The sequence below is a fragment of the Astatotilapia calliptera genome, chromosome 3 (assembly GCF_900246225.1).
Source record: "Astatotilapia calliptera chromosome 3, fAstCal1.2, whole genome shotgun sequence".
Classification (NCBI taxonomy): Eukaryota; Metazoa; Chordata; class Actinopteri; order Cichliformes; family Cichlidae; genus Astatotilapia; species Astatotilapia calliptera.
The window spans coordinates 45534509-45553630 of NC_039304.1; the positions used below are offsets into that span (position 1 = coordinate 45534509).

A 19122-nucleotide genomic window follows, 5' to 3' on the forward strand; every position below is an offset into this window, starting at 1 on the left:
AGCTGACGGATATTACTAAATAGATAGAATTTACTAAATAGCTGGGTGAACATGAAAAATATGTCTATAATAACAAATGACCATGAGAGCCAGTAGAATTAATTCAACTGGACACTCGAAAGACGTCCTTAAATGCTCTTTAAGTGGCAGAACAAACGAACAAACAGTTAATCGCTTGCTTGAGATGAAATCTGCTCAGCTACTTTGAAAACAGCTTCTAACTGGTTCCTCCTTTAACAGGATGACTGCTCAGGGGTAAGGCCATCATGCAGTCCAGCAACCTTTATGGTTCTGCTTTCATTCACCAGGAACTATTAGGGAAACCTTCCAGCGCCTCCTGTGAAAGACACAGGCATAAACACACAAACATTTATTAACATGTTCCACAGTCTTCCAATTTGATTTTCTCATCCTGTGGACAACAACGTACATGGATGCAGGTTTATTGTTAACTTTTGTAAGGTTTATTTAGTGAACATATCCAGCTGCAGCTCCACTGTGATCCTGAACTGGATAAGCACTTAAGAAAATGTGTCAATGAATGGACAAACATCAACTTACTATATTTATCCAAACAGATCCAAACCACAGATTTATCCAAACAATAATGCTTCACTGAGTCAGAGACTTTAATGTCTCTTCTATGTAAGAATGCAGGTATATCAGCACGAGACAAACTTGACAACAAAGGTTTTTCAGACTGCATGTAGCTGTCCTCTATGTCAGCTCACACATTTACATTTATGTCACACTTATTTCTGCATTTTATAATTATTACTTACATTTTGATTAGATACCTTGAGTTTGTAAATGATCAGATTACATAATTGGAATACAATGTATCCAATTCAGGGTTGCGGGAGGATGAAGCCTATCCCAGCTGATACAGGACAAAGACAGGCTGCCAGTTTATTGCAGGGCTAACACGATATGTGTAACAGAAAATCCACTTAAATGTTTAATATTTCTTATAATAATCATAATTATGACTATTATTTAAAGGTTTCTTTATAAATACATTCTGATTTTTTATAACCTCTAAAATATAAACCTGAGCTGTTTCAGATTCTGACCTCTGACCTCACTGCAGCTCCCTCTTGGAAGTACGTCTGCTTCTTGTCCCCAGTGTTGACCGCCTGCCCTTGATATCACGTACTGTACCTGAGGAACAAAAAAGGACAAACACTTGCCTTCATTTAAGAAGTACATTCATACAGAGGTAATCTATTGAAACACACTAGTCCACCCTTTGGGAGAAATCAGTTCCTGGCACAGTATGTTATACTGTATGTTATACTGTGCCAGGGAACCTACATACACATTGGGGGTCTCAGTGGGGCTACCAAAAACCATCACCTCTGTCTTTTTATCATTGAATTTTAAAAAGTTAACAGACATCCAAGCCTTAATGTCATCGAGACACTGAAGTAATGGCTGTGTAAGGTATCTGCCTTTTTTCTTTAGAGGGACATAGATCTGACAGTCATCAGCATAAAAGTGGAAAGCAATGCCGTGCTTTCTCAGTACAGAACCAAGAGGAAGCAGATATAAAGAGAAGAGGAGGGGGCCTAGAACTGAGCCCTGTGGGACACCACACAAGAGGGGAGCGGAGGACGACGCATAGTCACCAAGGCTGACACAAAAAGTTCGCCCCGTCAAGTAGGACCTGAACCACTCCAGTGCTGTGCCCCTAATGCCCACCCAGTGCTCCAAACGAGAGAATAAAATGGCATGATCCACGGTATCAAACGCAGCTGTCAAATCTAAAAGCACAAGAACAACACAGTCCCCAGCATCAGTCGCTAAAAATATGTCATTAAAAACTTTTAAAAGGGCTGATTCAGTGCTATGAAAGGGTTTAAAACCAGATTGGAAAACCTCTAAAACATTTTGCTTTTCCAGGAAGGTCATTATTTTGTTGTAAACTACCTTTTCAAGAATTTTGGAAAGAAAAGGTAGTTTGGAGATAGGCCTGTAATTTGCAAGAACCATAGGATCAAGAGCAGGTTTTTTAATCAGGGGTTTGACTACTGCATGTTTAAAATCTTTAGGGACAACACCTGACATCAGACTATGGTTTACCAGCTCAAGCACCAAAGGACCAACTGTAGGTAACACCTCTTTTAAAAGTCGAGGAGGGACAGCATCATTTGGAGACCCTGCAGGCTTAAGATGACCAACAGTCTCCTTTAAAAAGGATAGAGTCACAGGCTCAAACCTGTCAAAGACAGCAGAGCAGGAAACAGAGACTGAGAGGTCGTGAGCATGAGGAGAGATTTGAGCCCTTGTGGAGGAGACCTTCTCGATAAAAAAGTGTAAAAAATTTTCACAGGCTTCTGATGAGGGCTCAATACAGTCAGTATATGGTGCATTAAGAACAGAGTTAATAGTATTAAATAAAACACGTGGGTTGTGGCAGTTTGACAAAATAATGTCAGATAAGTGTTTTCTTTTGGCATCTTTTACAGTTCTTTGATATCGACGCCAACAGTCCTTCAGCATCTGGAATGACACTTGTAGTTTGTCCTTTTTCCACTTGCGCTCAGCTCGACGGCAGTCGCGTCTGACAGCTCGGGTCAAGTCGTTCAGCCAGGGCTCAGATTTAGTTTTAGGCAGTCTGGATTTTAATGGAGCCACAGTGTCCAAAGCAGTCCGACAGGTAGAATAAAACCATGAGCTCAGTTCCTCAGTCTGGCTGCATAAAAAATCCGGGATCTTACAGATCTGGTCAAAGACTGTTGAAAAGTGTTCAGCAGTGGAGGAGTTAAAAACACGACAGCGCTGAGCAGCAGCGCGAGTTTTAACTGAGGCACAGGCAAGAGGAACTTCAAACAACACAGGACTGTGGTCAGAAAACACAGCATCACAAATCTCTATGTTAAAAATAGAAAAACCATGAGATAAAATATAAGGTAACGTTTACACCGTAACTTTAAGCTAGCACCATAAAGACGGTAAAACACGTAATAATATCTACAAATGCATCTTAAAGCTGTTATATTAGCACTCGGTGTATTACTAACATAACCACATTAACATTACTGACACTCGCTGACTTTTAATAGTCATTCTATAAATGCTGTCCATTTAAACGGTCTTACCTGTACACACTGCATATCCACCGGATTGCAGCCAGAGTGGATTCTGGAGTCTTCCACGCTCCTGTTAGTGATCCTCCATCTGGATGGATGAGAACAACCTTCTGAACAATCTAGCAGGAGATGGCCCATATCTATGGGACTGATTTGTGCTAATAACTGTCACGGCTGGGGCGGCAGTCGTGTGGAGGGTGAGAAAGGAGGATCCAATAGCAGACAATGGCGGAGGTGCAAGTGGGTTTATTTACAGTGCACAAAACCAAGGTGTGAGCAGAACCAAACATAAACCTAAACTGGGAAAACTAATGCAAAAGGGAGGACATGAAACGAGGAGCAGAGAGACACTAAGAAACATGGAATAATGCAGACTACATGGAATTAAACAGACGACGCGACAGAGAGCACAGGAAAACACAGGGCTTAAATACACGGGGAGTAATCAGGGAATGGGCCACAGGAGGGAGACACAGCTGGGAGCAATCAGGCTAACGAGACAGGGGAGAGGTAAAACTGAACACACTGACATGAGACAAGAACTTTCAGAATAAAACAGGAAACTAACAGACACAGAGAACCAGACAGGACACTGAACTTGACAGGCAGACTCATGAGCAGACACAATAACACCATGGACAGACAGAGGGAACACAGAGAAGTGGGAGCAGGAAGGCAAAGAACAGAAACCTAACAAATGGCAAAATCACAACAGAATACACACTCAAAATGAACAAAAGCATAAGGAAACAAAACACTGAGTCCTCAGACTCAGGACCATGACAGCACCCCCCCCCCCCCCCCCCCCCCCCCCAAAGGGCTGGCTCCAGACAGCCCAACAGAAACACAAAAACTGCCCAAACCGCCCCCCCAAAACCAAAAAACAGAAAACGACCTGACCAGGGCGGGCGGTGGGGATCCAGGAGGGAGGGACATAGTCCAAAAAGGCCCAGACAGACAGGTCAGGGGGCAGACCCGGAGGCCGACAGCGCCGGAGGCCAAAACAGTTCAGTTCCGGGGGCCGACCGTGTGAAAGGCAGTGGCAGTGGGACAGGTCCGGAGGCCGACCGTGCGGACGGCAACAGCGCCGTGAAAACAGTTCTGGGGGCTGACCGTGCGGACGGCAACAGCGGCGTGAAAGCAGTCCTGGGGGCCGACCGTGCTCACGACAGCGGTGGCGACAATCCAAGTCCACAGGCCGGCCACGGTGGCGACGATGCCCAACATGCGGCCTGGCAGATGACCGACGATGTTGAGGCGGCAGCTGGGGACCAGAAGGCTGCGTGGCCCCTGCAGCATCAGGTGACGCGGAGGCTGGGCCAGGCGAGGCTGAAGACGCAGAGGCTGGACCAGGCGAAGCAGACGAGGCTGAAGACGCGGAGGCTGGACCAGGCGAAGCAGACGAGGCTGAAGGCGCGGAGGCTGGACCAGACGAGGCGGAAGCCGAGGCTGGACCAGGCGAAGCTGATGAGGAGGCGGAAGCCGAGGCTGGACCAGGCGATGAGGATGCTGAAGCAGATGCTGGACCAGGCAATGAGGATGCTGAAGCAGACGCTGGACCAGGCGATGAGGATGCTGAAGCAGAGGCTGGACCAGACGAAGCTGATAAGGATGCGGAGGCTGGACCAGGCGACGTTGAAGCGGATGCGGAGGCCAGACCAGGCGGAGGCGACGCTGAAGCCGGACCAGGCGACGGCGTGGGTGAAGCTGAAGCCGGACCAGGCAACGGCGTGGGTGAAGCTGAAGCCGGACCAGGCAACGGCGTGGGTGAAGCTGAAGCCGGACCAGGCGAAGCTGAGGCAGAGGCTGATGAGGAGGCTGCTGCGTGCGAGGATGATGAGATTGCAGCTGGCGAGGATGATGAATCTTGGGGCTGGACGGGCTCCTCGGGCCCTCCAGCTGACGAGGCAGCAAGCTGGCTAGGTTCTCCTGAACCTCCAGCTGACGAGTCTTGAGGCTGGACGGGCTCCTCGGGCCCTCCAGCTGACGAGGCAGGAAGCTGGACGGGCTCCTCGGGCCCCCCAGGGAAGACAGTCTCAGAACCAGTGGGCACCGGAGCCCCTGGCACACACAGGACAGAACCAGCAGGTGCGGAGACCTCTGGCAGAGACAGAACAGAACCAGCAGGCACACGGGCCTCTGGCAGGGACGGAACAGACTGCAGCTGCACGGAGCACCGACCCTGCTCAGGCAGCGACAGCCGGGTGCAGTTCTCAGCTGGGTTCTTAGCCTCCAGGGGTCCAGAGTCAGCTGAGGGCTGTAACTTAACCTCTGGTGAGGCCCTGGAGCAAGTAACAGTCTCTAAACTAGCCAGCTGTTGAGGAACGATTGCATTTTTAACGTGTTTGTCTCTCTGCAAATAATACGTACTAGAAAAAGACTCAAAAATGGGAGGCACAGGCGCAGCCTCCCATTCACAGGGAGTCGGTGAAGACAGAGACGGCATAGATGACTGGGCTAGCGGGGATACCGGAGGCCGAGCTGAATGCTGCTGCGCGGCTAAACGAGGTAAAGACAGCTGAGCAGGAGAATGAACGGGCAACAAACAGTTCTCCTTGTCATCTGCTGCACCAAACAAAGCCCCTGAATAAACTGTCCCACAGTCCAAAACAGAAAAAGAGTCCTTCTCACTCACCACAGTCGGCAGTTCTGAAGTCCTAATATCCGGCTGCGGGGTGACGCACCGACGGCGCGATCGTCGCTTCCTCTCTGCTGACGGATCCAACGGGCCGGGCAAAATCACATCCGGCGGGCCGGGCAAAATCACCTCCGGCGGGCCGGGCAAAATCACCGCCAGGAGAAGCTCACATGACTGCTCTGGGGTGGCCGTAGTCCGCTGCTGCTGGACAAAGTCTGTGGTTTCCCGAGCTTGCACTACCCCCAGGGCTTTATGCAGGGTGCAAAGGAAGGCGGAAACTCCCTTAAGCTGGCAGAGGTAGGGATTTCCCTCCAGGATTGCCTCGATGGCATTTAACCCCACCACTTTTGCCCTTGTGTTGGTGGTGTGAGTTACCCAGTCCATCAGGCGTTGGATGCGTGTGAGGTCGCTCTCTACGGACAAAGCTGCTGGATCCATCTCGTGGTCGCGTCGTACTGTCACGGCTGGGGCGGCAGTCGTGTGGAGGGTGAGAAAGGAGGATCCAATAGCAGACAATGGCAGAGGTGCAAGTGGGTTTATTTACAGTGCACAAAACCAAGGTGTGAGCAGAACCGAACATAAACCTAAACTGGGAAAACTAATGCAAAAGGGAGGACATGAAACGAGGAGCAGAGAGACACTAAGAAACATGGAATAATGCAGACTACATGGAATTAAACAGACGACGCGACAGAGAGCACAGGAAAAAACAGGGCTTAAATACACAGGGAGTAATCAGGGAATGGGCCACAGGAGGGAGACACAGCTGGGAGCAATCAGGCTAACGAGACAGGGGAGAGGTAAAACTGAACACACTGACATGAGACAAGAACTTTCAGAATAAAACAGGAAACTAACAGACACAGAGAACCAGACAGGACACTGAACTTGACAGGCAGACTCATGAGCAGACACAATAACACCATGGACAGACAGAGGGAACACAGAGAAGTGGGAGCAGGAAGGCAAAGAACAGAAACCTAACAAATGGCAAAATCACAACAGAATACACACTCGAAATGAACAAAAGCATAAGGAAACAAAACACTGAGTCCTCAGACTCAGGACCATGACAATAACGCCCATTGTATGGACTGATAACAGCCGAAGCGGGTGAATAAAGTCACCCAGTAGCTAGCTGTGCCATTACCCAGCATACATCACTCCCTCCGTAAATGCAATAAACCATACAAAAGTATCGTTCTACCTGTTTTTTTCAGGTAGTTGTTTACATTATATAATTTATTGTGTACTTTGACAAAAGTGCAGCTGGGATAACCACATTTACTCAGGGCCTTTTTGATGTGCCGTTCTTCTGCCTCCCTGGCCCCTGTGTCAGTGGGGATGGTGTTCGCTGTGTGTTGTAGCGTCGTAATGACACCCAGTTTGTGCTCCAGTGGATGATGAGAGTCAAACCTTAAATATTGATCCGTATAGGTAGGTTTATGTTACTGTTACGGATTCAAATATTGGGGATGGATACAAGAGGAAAAACCAAAATAACAACACTGGTCCGGCCGGGTTGAGTCAAACAATGATTTTAATGATCACACGCGTGGGAGATGGACACCGTACGCAGACAGCCTCAGATCTCAAAATGGTGGAGCATTGATCAAACTCTTATAGCCTCTAGTGGCCCCCACCTGATCATAAAAGCCTAAACATTCACATGCTTTTCTCTCACACAGCGCCTAAGCTACACAGCAAAATCTCCAGTGTTAAATTAACACTCTGAGTGTTAAATACAACACTGTTGAGTGTTAAATTAACACTTTTTACAGTGTTATATGTTTAAAAGTAACCTAGTCAGTTTTGAAGATTAACAATGGCTAACACTGAGCAGTGCTGATTTTCTAACACTGGAAAATAACTCAAAATGTTAGAAATATTCCAGTGTTAGAAAATCAGCACTGCTCAGTGTTTTGTTTGGTTTTTTGTTTTTTTCTTTCTTCCCCCCCTTCTCACCGTCTCTTCTCCCCTTTGGTTTTCTTTCTCTCCCTCTCTTTCTTTCATTCTTTCTCCCTGTCCTATCCCCCAGTCATGTCTGTCCCGTTTGTAGCAACTGAAAATAAAATAAATTCATAATTATAATAAAGGTCAATCAAATGGACCAATATGGCAAGGCCATGATGATCCACTTGGTAAAATAAATCCGCTTGGCATCTTTCTTGGCCTTAAGACAACAATTCTGATGGCTAAAGATCCAAACGGGACACAAAAAAAGGAAGAAAAAAAAGAAACAAAACCTGTAATAATATGAACTTCACTTCAATATGGATCTGTTGACTCTTGACACAGCAAAGGAATATGCTCTCCTTCTCAAGGACAGGCACTGACTCCCACTTATCTCCTGGAGCCAACTGTCCCTTATGGAGACACAACATTGCCGCTACAAGGTTTTGCAGATTGTTAAGTTGATATGTGTGTAATGCTCTGAATCAGGTATGTAATATTAAATGAATGTTGTTTAATCAACTGCCACTACTTAAAACTTAGCAAAAGATATAACTGAATAAAAGATCACAAAGAAAAACATGATATCAGTGTTATGTAAGTACGTGCGGCCTTCTATGCTCGAAGACACTCCAGTCCATAGATCAGCCAAACATCTGACCTCAGTTACTCCTCCTGTCTCTGGCACGCCCTTTTTGCTGCCCGATCATCCGTATTGGTCCGTCACTGTCCTGCACAGTTTTAATGCAGAGTTGTTAAGGTCAGCACTCTTTTGCTCTGCCTCACTTTTCATCTGGGCTTAATGGGCGTCTCGTCACAGCTCTGTCAGCTGAAGCTGTCTGGAAATCTCCCCCGTGTAGTGAAACGGGCCTTGGATTTAACGCTCTCCGCCTCCACTGCATGAGATCATTTTCCTGCAACAGTGTTGACATTTTCAGGTTGTTGTTGTGGGTCCAGCTGCTGTAGCATTTGGTCAGGGTCACATCAAAGATGGTAGAGGAGAGAGCAAAGATGGTAGAGGGGAGAGCAGGAGTCCAGGTCAGCCTCGGCTTTCCTTTAATTAAGGGTCTAACATGGCATAAAATAATATTATAATCCCACAGTACACATCAGCTTTTAGATGTCCCCCACTACTGATGGAAATCTCAGTCTAAGAAAGCTAACCTGCCACTTTTCATATCCTCCCTGGTGAATTTGATGTGTTGGTCCACTGAGTTAATGGGATCTGTGAATTGTGGTACGTCCTGGTTTCATCTGCCTCTGTAATGACATCTCTCACCTTCTCAACAAAATCCAGGGTGTTCTGGATGTGGTGTTCAGAGCTGCCCACCAGTGGGTTGAGGATCAAAGCCAGAAATTTGGAGACAGAGTTGATCGTGCAGACAATCGGTCTTAAAGGTGCACCCTGTTTATGTATTTTCGGTAAACCACACAGACTTGGTGTAGACTCCCCTGGGTATAGCCTTTGGTATGAGGTCCAGTCAATAGCCTTGTCTTGTTCTAACTGTTTCAGACAGTCTATCACCTTCTTCCTGTAGACACTTCCTGGGTCTCGTTTCAGGGGCTCATAAGTATTTTCATCACTGAGTAGTGACAAAATTTTCTCATGATAGTCTTTCTGGTTTAGCAATACTGTGCACCTACCATTGTGTGCCAGAAGGATGATAATGTTATTGTCATCACTAAGTGATGTGAGTCCCTTCCTCTCTTCCATGGTGATGTTGGATGCTGGGGGCCTTGCATTGCTGAGACAGGCCGAAACCTTCGTCCGTAGTTGCTCTGCTTCCACTTTGTCTTGGTGTGACAGCAAAACCCTTTAGCAACTACGTTTTTCTCTGTTTGGGTGAGCTGTCTGTCAGACAAATTACTCACCCACTTTTCCACAACCTCGGTGTCGCGTCCTTCTCTCTTCTGGCTGCTGAGGACACTCTCCACATTTTACGGTAGTTTCCGATGTACAACAAGTTCTCAGTAAAGTCAAACACCTTTTTAAGAGTATTCTCATCTTAAAGCATTGTCAGTCTCCGTCGGATCCGCTCCTCTTGAGATTTTAGCACGTCGATAGTAAAAAAATTTTGCCTCACTCGTTCATTAACCCTTTAATGCCGGTCGGAGCGGGCATGCTCAGTTTTGCGTAACTATTTTTAAATCCCGGTAGAACTGCAACCACGTAAGCTAGCGCAATCATTTTGTTTGCATATGAAACTGGAGGAGTTGTACTTACATCTTATGCCATCAGCTTGTCCAAGGTCACAGTTTCCTTCCACATATAGCTTTGCAAAAAAATTGCATAAAACCACTTGCAGCAACAAAAACAAAATATTCCAGAAACACGCTTTGCCGATCCGATCAGCTGTTCGTAACACTTCCTACGTTGGAATAGATCATCAGCGCAAACTATCACATGCCCACCATTACCTGCCCGAAACCAGAAGTGGCGTCATTTTGAAACTGTAGTTTTTTACCTTCAGGGCCTCATCAACCTAATCTGATGTTTTTAAAAGTTATGTTTGACTTTATGACTTTCTGAATAGTTTCTGGGATGGTTAGAACTCAAATTGCAATGCTGGAAAAGGCTTATTTTAGTTCACATTATATTGCACATTTTGCAAATTTGCATTATAATATTTATTTTCGTTTTTCCTGCAGTATATAAAAATTGGTGTATTTCAAAAATAAAACTATGAAGACACTCAAAATAAATTTCCTGTGGTGGGAAACTATTTTATGCAACTTTTTTTGTATTTACAGTTTTGAGGGATAAACCTCTTAAATTTCTTTTTTGAAATTTCTGAAATTACTATGCACTTAATGCATATATATTACTAAAATGTGGGCTATAATGGTTGTATTGATGTATAGCAACTTGGAATGCTCCCAAAATTGGCACTACAGCATGTAAAGATGTAATATAAGATCTGGCGGACTTGGTTCTGTGGTAAGTCTTAAAGGGTAACTGATGTTGTGCCTTCTGGAGGACTTCTGTTGCTCGTAAGCCTTTAACTGAAGAGCTCATTTGCAGACTTTTAAGAGTAATCCTGTTTTGTTGGCATCTGAGGCTGAATCTCAGGTGGTTCCTGTAGTCCGCCATCTTATGTGCTGTTTGCTCATACTGGCATACAAGTTTTAGGCATTCGTTGCCAAAGTGGGTTAAAACGTCTTGATGCATTCTCAATCATCCAGGAAAGTAAATCTCCAAAAGTTCATTCTGTTCATCTGGACGTAGCGTTTTGTGGGAGAAACGTTTTGTCACTCATCCAAGTGACTTTTTAAATCTCAGCTGACTGCAGGTTTCCCCAATCTTATAAACAGTACACTGCATAATGACTGAAACGAGCCCACTGAAGGAACAATGGGCTGGGAGGTCAGTTCCTTAATCTTAATTATGCAAATTGTCATTACCATCTACTTTGTAGAATGGGATAGGATCCTCTCAAGATTTATATGGGCGGGTAAAAAGCCAAGAGTTAAGTTCAAAACACTTCAGCTTCCCAAGGATAAAGGAGGATTAGGCCTCCCTTGCCTACAGGACTACTACAGGGCAACACAAATAAGAAATCTGGTGGGCTGGTGTAAACCTGGATACTGTTCAAGATGGAAGGAAGTGGAATTGTCCTTGGGAGGTAATTTCCCTGTCAGGGCACTGATAGGAGATCCTTCAGAGTTACAACTCCTGGGATACCCGGGCAACCGTTAGATAGTAAGTTCAATAAAGATATGGGAAAGAGTACTTAAAAAGTATCAATTAATCCAGAGGGCTGGATTCCTTAAATGGTTTGCATATGACCCAGAATTTTTGCCTAGTAAGATCGACTCGACATTCAAAACATGGGCAAATAAAGGTCTCACCACATACAGTAACTTGTTGAAAAATGGAAAAGTGATGAGTTTCCAGGACCTTAAGAAAAAGTTTGGGTTGCAAAATCAAGATTTTTTTAGATACTTGCAACGGAGTATTTTCCTGAATAAAAAGCTAAAAAATCCTCAGTTATCGACTGGGAATGAAGATATTATATACAGGGAGTGCAGAATTATTAGGTAAGTTGTATTTTTGAGGAATAATGTTATTATTGAACAACAACCATGTTCTCAATGAACCCAAAAAACTCATTAATATCAAAGCTGAATGTTTTTGGAAGTAGTTTTTAGTTTGTTTTTAGTTTTAGCTATTTTAGGGGGGTATCTGTGTGTGCAGGTGACTATTACTGTGCACAATTATTAGGCAACTTAACAAAAAACAAATATATACTCATTTCAATTATTTATTTTTACCAGTGAAACCAATATAACATCTCCACATTCACAAATATACATTTCTGACATTCAAAAACAAAACAAAAACAAATCAGCGACCAATATAGCCACCTTTCTTTGCAAGGACACTCAAAAGCCTGCCACCCATGGATTCTGTCAGTGTTTTGATCTGTTCACCATCAACATTGCGTGCAGCAGCAACCACAGCCTCCCAGACACTGTTCAGAGAGGTGTACTGTTTTCCCTCCTTGTAAATCTCACATTTGATGATGGACCACAGGTTCTCAATGGGGTTCAGATCAGGTGAACAAGGTGGCCATGTCATTAGTTTTTCTTCTTTTATACCCTTTCTTGCCAGCCACGCTGTGGAGTACTTGGACGCGTGTGATGGAGCATTGTCCTGCATGAAAATCATGTTTTTCTTGAAGGACGCAGACTTCTTCCTGTACCACTGCTTGAAGAAGGTGTCTTCCAGAAACTGGCAGTAGGACTGGGAGTTGAGCTTGACTCCATCCTCAACCCGAAAAGGCCCCACAAGCTCATCTTTGATGATACCAGCCCAAACCAGTACTCCACCTCCACCTTGCTGGCGTCTGAGTCGGACTGGAGCTCTCTGCCCTTTACCAATCCAGCCACGGGCCCATCCATCTGGCCCATCAAGACTCACTCTCATTTCATCAGTCCATAAAACCTTAGAAAAATCAGTCTTGAGATATTTCTTGGCCCAGTCTTGACGTTTCAGCTTGTGTGTCTTGTTCAGTGGTGGTCGTCTTTCAGCCTTTCTTACCTTGGCCATGTCTCTGAGTATTGCACACCTTGTGCTTTTGGGCACTCCAGTGATGTTGCAGCTCTGAAATATGGCCAAACTGGTGGCAAGTGGCATCTTGGCAGCTGCACACTTGACTTTTCTCAGTTCATGGGCAGTTATTTTGCGCCTTGGTTTTTCTACACGCTTCTTGCGACCCTGTTGACTATTTTGAATGAAACGCTTGATTGTTTGATGATCATGCTTCAGAAGCTTTGCAATTTTGAGACTGCTGCATCCCTCTGCAAGATATCTCACTATTTTTGAACCATTTTGCCAACTGAAAGGAAGTTGCCTAATAATTATGCACACCTGATATAGGGTGTTGATGTCATTAGACCACACCCCTTCTCATTACAGAGATGCACATCACCTAATATGCTTAATTGGTAGTAGGCTTTCGAGCCTATACAGCTTGGAGTAAGACAACATGCATGAAGAGGATGATGTGGACAAAATACTAATTTGCCTAATAATTCTGCACTCCCTGTATATATATTCGAGAATGCATATAGAGATGGACCCTATCAAAGAATTATTTCCAAATTATATTGTTCACTGATCAATCTACGAGGTCATGATACAAGATATGTTAAAGCCAGATGGGAAACAGAGAGCAATCTATCCCTAACAGGAGAGGAATGGGATGGGATCTGTAGGCAGCAGTGGTCAGTAACAAGCTCCCCCTCGTGGAGGGAATTCATTTGGAAGAATGTAATTAGTTATTTTATTACCCCAGCTCAAAAATCCAATTATCCTCAGAATACAACATGCTGGAGGAGTTGTGGACATGCAACAGCAAATCATTTCCACATTTTTTGGGAATGTCCCCGTGTGGTTCCATTTTTGAAGGAAATACACAAGGTCATGGGAACAATCTTCCAAAAGAAAATACAATTTCATTTTGCATTATTGTACCTAGGCAACCTAAAGACTCTTGATCTATGCAAACCGGATAAATATTTGTTCAGTGTGCTGTCGGTAGCTTCCAAAAAGGCCATAACTCGCCTTTGTCTTAAAGAGGATACTCCTACTATAGATGAATGGATTGATGTGATATATACTATTTTTGGAAAAATAACCTTTAGGCTAAAGTGACAGGCGGACTCATTTGAAGAATATTGGTTGAAATATGTACAAAATGGGACATTTTGTATAATGTCATTGTATTTCTTGGTTTATTTGTTTTTGTGTTTTGTTTGGTTTGGTCTGTTTGTCTCTTTTGATGTTGATTTGCTTTTCTTTGCTTTCCCCCCCACGGTGAATAGTTTGAATTTGTTGTACATGTTGTATAAATAAGAAAACTAATAAAACATAAATAAAAAAATAAAAAAAGGAAACGGGAGGAAGTTTTAGGAGTGAGGGCTGTGTTTTGAGATGTGAGAGATTTGCGACATTTAGCGCAAATCTTGTGTAGTTAGTGTGTAGTGTAGTCAATAGTTTTGTTGTGTGTGTCAGAACAACGAGGCAACTGCTGAATGTTACAGGAGTAATACATCCCCTGTTGTCAGTGCTCCAGGTATCAGGCTTTTGATGTCCTCCTTTATCTCATAGTGGACAGAAATGATTTCTTTTGGAGTGGCACAAATAATTTGTGTGGCATCAGATTTGATGCAGAACACCTGATTGTTCTCTAAATAGTTTGTTTAAAAAAATGTATTGGCTGCATTTTTAGGTAAACAGCTGCAAAAACATTGTTCTTTGCAAAACTCAGTAACTTTATATAACTATATAATTAATTGCCCAGCATTGGTCTTTGCATACTGTATTTTGCAGACAGAGTTACAGGACTCTCTCCCAGACCACAGAGTTATTATACAGGTCAGAGCTTTATTTAAAAAAAAAAAAAAAAAAAAAAGCTGTCCTTTTAAAATTGGAGTTAAAGTTATTTTTACTTCCAATAGCATTAACATATTACACAAGTCATGAATAAGATTATTTTTTCATTTTCATTGTAAGTGGGCTAAAGCAGATAATTAAAAGTAGTCTAACATAATTGTAAATGCTGTAATATGATTATTTTAATAAACCATGTAACTTGGATGGATTCGAAACTGGTGTGAACATGTCTGCTGTTGCTCACAGTGGTCCAAGGGATTCCTCAGGGAGTTTGTGCATTCGCTCAACACATGAAAAATTACAGGGAACATTGATCATCACAGTACTGTATAAAACCATGCGCTCACTTCTTAATTACCTGGAAGCACCTTAAGGACAACCAGCCCCTCTCAACAGCTGGGACCAATCAGCTGGCAAATAGATAGGCATAGGAGACCAAACACTGAGGAACAAATCCTCATTTCCTCCTAAGGCAACAGCATTTTCTCCATTTCAGCCAATTGCTTTTGCACAATTTACCTCTTGTGCTCAGGCAACATGTAGGGCCATAAACATACTTTCACGCCAGGCCGCGTTTCAAAGTGGTGCTCCATGAGAGTCCTGCAGACAGGGAGGAGGGAGAATACATCTGCAAACCACTGTTGCAATGCAGGAACATCTGATTTATTGGAATGTGTGAGATGTTAACCACAATAACTCTTAAACACACTGTCTGAAAACTTCATGCCCACAGCATGTTTTTGAGAAAAATCAAAAAAAAAAAAAAAAAAAAAATCAAAAGCCCAGTCTCCTCCTGTGATAAACCTCCACATGTAAAGCACTGATAGTTAATTTAACTGAAAACAGTTAAATTACTTTGAATCTGAAATCATGGGTCACACTACTTGTTGTGAGACCATTTCTTCATTTTTCACAACAAACTGTTTAATAAGATAAACTTTACACAGAGTTCATCAAATATAACTAACGCTTTAACATTATCAGGATTTCATAATACAAACTTCAAATCAACAAGAAAACAGCTGCAAAACAAGATGTGGACTTCAAGGACACAGTAAATACTCAAAAGTTAAAGGAGGAGCCAAAAATAGAGGTTTAATAGAATTTGAATGAACTAAAAGTAGTCACCTGTGATCTTTAAAATGGTCCAGATTGTGCTGCTGTTTTGTTTCAACATTTCTGTGCTGCCACTGTGAATAAGAATGTGTTCTTTGCCTAATTAAAGAAAGGTTACACTGACTCACACCTCCATCTTCTGGTACAAACTGGTATTACATGGAAGTACAGGCCAAAACCAGTTTAGCTTACGTCTCTTGTTTCTGAACATAAAGTCATAGCAGGGGTTGTTTCAAAGCAGGTTGACAGATTTAGTTCATTTTGGAAGTTTTGAGAAAGACTGCTGTGAAATTATTTGCAGTTTTGGGAGAAAAGGATTTAAGAGAAGGGATTATCACAGCAACAACTTAAATATGAATGAAGGATTTAAATTTAACCGAGGTTAAATGAATGAAGAAAAAATTTGGAAAGACTAAGAAAGTTTAAAAAAAAAAGAAATTGATATCCATATCCATATCTGTAATTTTGATACAATATTAGTTTTGTATAAAAAAAGAAAGAAGAAGACATTCCTATAACTTTAATAATACAGTAACAAGTACAACTACTAAACACTACTGTGTCCTATGGAAACAAAGATTAAAATGTAACAGGGATAACATTTTAGAGAATTAAAACCCCTCAAAGGACAAAGCATAAACTTGATATACAGGGTGGGCCATTTATATGGATACACCATAATAACATGGGAATGGTTGGTGATATTAAAGTCCTGTTTGTGGCACATTAGTATATGTGAGGGGGCAAACTCCTCAAGATGGGTGGTGACCATGGTGGCCATTTAGAAGTTGGCCATCTTGGATACAACTTTTGTTTTTTCAATAGGAAGAGGGCCAGGTGACACATCAAACTTATTGGTAATGTCACAAGTCTCTTTCGACTCCCTTGTCCATGTGAGTCGGAAGAGACTCTGCAGGGATGCTTTGAGTCAACTGACTGGGATGTTCTTTGTGATTCCAATCAGGACAATATTGACAATCTGACAGGCTGTGTAACAGATTATATCAACTTCTGTGTGGACACTGTGGTCCCCAAAAAAAACCATTCTGTGCTTCCCCAACAATAAACCCTGGGTTACCAAAAACATCAAAGCAACCTTAAACAAGAAAAAAAGAGCTTTCAGAAATGGTGACAGAGATCAGCTGAAACTGGTGCAGAAGGAGCTGAAAGCCAAGATTGCAGAGGGTAAAGAGTCCTACAGACGGAGGCTGGAAAACAAACTGCAGGAAAACAACACCAGGGAGGTGTGGAATGGAATGCGGACTATCACGGACCTGAGACAAAAGAGAGGTGTTGGGATGGATGGGGACGTCAAAAGTGATAACAACCTTAATCTGCACTTCAATAGGTTTGACTGCCCTGCGTCTCCTGTCTCCACACCCAGCTATTCCCATCTTGTCCTTTCGCCTCCCCCCTCTCCTGCCCCCTCAGACTGTCTCACCCTGTCCCTCTCAGCAGATGACATCAAAAGAGAATTGGGCAGACTCCACTCCAGCAAAGCTGCTGGCCCTGATGGTGTCAGTCCCAGGGCCCTCAGGTGCTGTGCTTGCCAGCTGTCTGGAGTTCTACAACGGATCTTCAACATGAGTCTGGAAATGCACATAGTCCCATCACTCTGGAAGACATCCTGCCTGGTTCCTGTCCCTAAAAAGATCAACCCGTCCACCCTCGGTGACTACAGGCCAGTGGCTCTGACCTCACATGTCATGAAGACGCTGGAGAGACTCATCCTGAAACATCTGCGTCTGCTGGTGGAGCCTTGGCCGGACCCCCTGCAGTTTGCTTATCAACCTCGTATGGCTTGGAGGATGCCATCATCTACCTGCTGGACCAGGCTTATTCTCACCTGGACATTGTTGGGAGCACTGTGAGGGTCATGTTCTTTGAATTCTCCAGTGCTTTTAACACAATCAGACCATCACTGCTGGGGAATAAGCTCACAGAAATGCAGGTGGATGCCCCAGTGGTTGGTTGGATTACGGACTATTTAACAAGTCGACCACAGCATGTCCGACTGAAGAGCTCCCGCTAAGATAACATCTTGAGCAGCACGGGGGCGCCGCAGGGGACAGTCCTATCCCCCTTCCTCTTCACTCTCTACACATCTGACTTCAGGTACAAGTCTCAGTCATGTCATCTGCAGAAATTCTCAGATGACTCTACCACTGTGGGCTCTGGGATGGACAGGAGGAGGAGTACAGGAGTGTGGTCGACAGCTTTGTCGAGTGGTGTGAGCTAAACCACCTACAACTTAACATCACAAAGACAAAGGAACTGATTATGGATTTTAGGAAGCAGGCTCCTCCTCCTAACCCTGTCACCATCAGTGGGGCTGATGTGGAGATAGTTGAGGACTACTGGTACTGGGGGTACACTTGGACTGTAAACTGGACTGGACCAAGAACACCAATGCTATCTTCAAAAAAGGGCAGAGTCTGCTTTTCCTACTGAGGCGACTTAGATCCTTCAATGTTGGTAGGAATATGCTGACCATGTTCTATCACTCGGTGTTGGAGAGCGTCGTGTTCTTTGCAGCTGTGTGCTGGGGAAGTGGGGTGAAGACAGCTGATGCCAAAAGGCTGAACAAACTGATTAGAAAGGCTAGTTCTGTCCTGGGTGTCAGACTTGAGAACCTGGAGGTGGTGTCTGAAAGGAGAATGCTAAAAAAGCTTGTTTCTATCATGGACAACCCCTCCCACCCCATGCACGCCCCCATGATGGACCATCAGAGCAAACACAGCAAAAGACTCATTGCCCCGAAATGCAGAGATCGCCACAGTAAATCCTTTGTGTCGGTGGCAATAAGACTGTATAACTCTTCCTCACTCTGTAGATAATTTTCCTGAGACGATTACCAATGTTATTCTGTTCCCTTTCAGACCGTGTAATATTACCCAACAGTACCTTATTGAATATTTGTTTCATCCCCCCATCATACGCTGCTACTCCCTTTATTCTATTGCACAATACTTTGTCACTTTCTAGAATCGCCTGCACTGATAGTTAAGTTATTTATTCACCAGGATATAGTTATATATATTACTTCGTTAGTTATCTGATACTATGTCTTGCACTATCCTACGGTATATTACTGTACACTACTATTCTTATTGTATATATTGTATATCTTATATCTTATTCATCTGTTCCTCTGTCTCTCCTGCTGCTTTGAGCATGTACATGACAAAAGAATTTCCCTCTGGATAAATAAAGTTCTTCTTATTCTTATCTATACATGCAGCTTCCTAAATGTAACATTCAGGATTATTCACTGCAGGTCCAGAAATCAGAGCTACCTCATCAGATCCAAGAGTGACATCAGCTGACACTCTTTACAGGAGATTCCATCTAAACTCTGTAGAGCCCGATCAAGGTTTTTAAGTCCAACCCTGAAACCAGAAGAGGATCTTTCTCTCTCTTCAGAT

General features: G+C 43.7%; 1 long non-coding RNA gene across 1 annotated transcript; it reads right to left on the minus strand.

Annotated features, from left to right (window-relative positions):
- Positions 1-291: 291 nt before the first annotated feature.
- LOC113011067 (uncharacterized) lies at positions 292-3181 on the minus strand. Its single transcript, XR_003270447.1, has 3 exons — positions 3102-3181; positions 1074-1161; positions 292-337 (listed from the first exon to the last, which is right to left on the minus strand). It is a non-coding gene; the product is annotated as an uncharacterized LOC113011067 (long non-coding RNA).
- Positions 3182-19122: the final 15941 nt, after the last annotated feature.